This window comes from Aptenodytes forsteri, unplaced genomic scaffold, assembly GCF_000699145.1.
Source record: "Aptenodytes forsteri isolate BGI_AS27 unplaced genomic scaffold, ASM69914v1 Scaffold41, whole genome shotgun sequence".
NCBI lineage: Eukaryota > Metazoa > Chordata > Aves > Sphenisciformes > Spheniscidae > Aptenodytes > Aptenodytes forsteri.
Window position 1 is genome coordinate 27,782 of NW_008796211.1, and position 2,415 is coordinate 30,196.

The 2,415-nt window shown below is 45.9% G+C and overlaps 1 pseudogene across 1 annotated transcript; it reads left to right on the forward strand.

The window, feature by feature from the left end:
* The first annotated feature begins 6 nt into the window (after positions 1 to 6).
* Positions 7 to 2,105, forward strand: LOC103906367 (annotated as a pseudogene). The gene has a single exon (XR_657997.1). The product of XR_657997.1 is annotated as a polyadenylate-binding protein 1 pseudogene (transcript).
* Positions 2,106 to 2,415: the final 310 nt, after the last annotated feature.

A 2,415-nucleotide genomic window follows, 5' to 3' on the forward strand; every position in this document is an offset into this window, starting at 1 on the left:
CCGCCGGGCCGCCGCGGCCTCCTCGCCTCGTCAGCGCCCCCGCCCTTGCCCCCCCGCGCCGGGAGACGGCGGCAGGATGAACCCCAGCGCCCCCAGCTACCCCATGGCCTCCCTCTACGTGGGGGACCTGCACCCCGACGTGACGGAGGCCATGCTCTACGAGAAGTTCAGCCCCGCCGGGCCCATCCTCTCCATCCGCGTCTGCAGGGACACGATCACCCGCCGGTCGCTCGGCTATGCCTACGTCGACTTCCAGCAGCCCGCTGACGCTGAACGAGCTTTGGATACCATGAATTTTGACGTCATTAAAGGCAAACCAGTGCGCATCATGTGGTCTCAGCGCGATCCGTCTCTACGCAAAAGCGGTGTAGGAAACATCTTCATCAAAAACTTGGACAAATCAATTGATAACAAAGCTTTGTACGACACATTTTCTGCTTTTGGAAACATCCTGTCTTGTAAGGTGGTATGTGATGAAAATGGATCCAAGGGTTACGGATTTGTACATTTTGAGACACAAGAAGCTGCAGAAAGAGCTACTGAAAAAATGAATGGTATGCTGCTTAATGACCACAAAGTATTTGTTGGAAGCGTTAAATCCCGCAAGGAACGTGAGGCAGAGCTTGGAGCCAGAGCAAAGGAATTCACCAATGTTTACGTCAAGAATTTTGGAGAAGACATGGATGATGAGAGACTTAAGGAACTCTTTGGCAAGTTTGGTCCTGCCCTAAGTGTGAAAGTTATGACCAATGAGAGTGGAAAATCCAAAGGCTTTGGCTTCGTTAGTTTTGAAAGACATGAAGATGCCCAAAAAGCTGTAGATGAGATGAATGGGAAAGAGCTCAATGGGAAACAAATCTATGTTGGCCGGGCTCAGAAAAAGGTGGAAAGACAGACGGAGCTGAAGTGCAAGTTCGAACAAATGAAGCAGGACAGGATCACCAGATACCAGGGTGTAAACCTTTACGTGAAAAATCTTGATGATGGGATTGATGATGAGCGTCTCCGAAAAGAATTCTCCCCATTTGGTACAATCACTAGTGCAAAGGTCATGATGGAAGGTGGCCACAGCAAAGGATTTGGATTTGTATGCTTTTCGTCACCAGAAGAAGCCACCAAAGCTGTCACAGAAATGAATGGTAGAATTGTGGCTACTAAACCATTATATGTAGCTCTGGCCCAGCGTAAAGAGGAGCGCCAAGCTCATCTCACCAACCAGCATATGCAGAGAATGGCAAGTGTAAGAGCAGTACTTAATCCTGTAATCAACCCTTACCAACCAGCACCTCCTTCAGGTTACTTCATGGCAGCTATCCCACAGACTCAGAATCGTGCTGCATACTATCCTACTAACCAACTCGCTCAACTTGCTAGACCTAGTCCTCACTGGACTGCTCAGGGTGCCAGACCTCATCCATTCCAAAACATGCCTGGTGCTATCCACCTAGCAGCACCCAGACCACCATTTAGCACCATGAGACAAGCTTCTTCACAAGTTCCACGAGTCATGTCAACACAGCGTGTTGCTAATACATCAACACAAACAATGGGTCCACGTCCTGCAGCAGCTGCTACTGCAGCTACTCCTGCTGTAGGCACAGTACCACAATACAAATATGCTGCAGGTGTTCGTAATGCTCAGCAGCATCTTCATACACAACCGCAGGTTGCTACGCAGCAGCCTGCTGTCCATGTGCAAGGTCAGGAACCCTTGACTGCTTCCATGTTGGCTTCTGCCCCTCCACAAGAACAAAAGCAGATGTTAGGTGAACGTCTATTTCCTCTCATTCAAAGCATGCACCCTACTCTGGCGGGTGAGATCACTGGTACGTTGTTGGAGATTGACAACTCTGAACTCCTCCACATGCTCGAGTCTCCTGAGTCTCTTCGTTGGAAGGTTGATGAAGCTGTAGCCGTACTAGAGGCCCACCAAGCTAAAGAGGCTGCTCAAAAGGCAGTTAATAATCCCACTGGGGTTCCAAGTGTTTAATAAAAAGATCCGAGACTACAATCTAGAACTTCGCTTCACCGAAGAAAAAAAAAATCTAAACATGGAAAAACTATTAAATATTGAAAAAAGCATTGCAAAATATAAAATAAATAAATAAAGGAAAGGAAACTTTGAAGCTTATGTAATGTACAGAGCAACACCGGGGCTAGCAAAACAAATGCTAGTGCTAGATTATTTACTGATTTAAAATTTAAAAAAAAATAGTAAAATAAAAAATACAAATTAATGTTTTATAAACCCGGGAGGAAAGAGTTTTCAGCAGAGTACAAAAATTTAAAGCATTCCTTTCTTTAATTTTGTAATTCTTTACTGTGGAAAAGCTCAGAATACCACCACTGTTTTAGTTGACAGTGAGAACTGATAGCTGAGCAAAGAAACATCATTTGGATTATAAAATTCTTGGT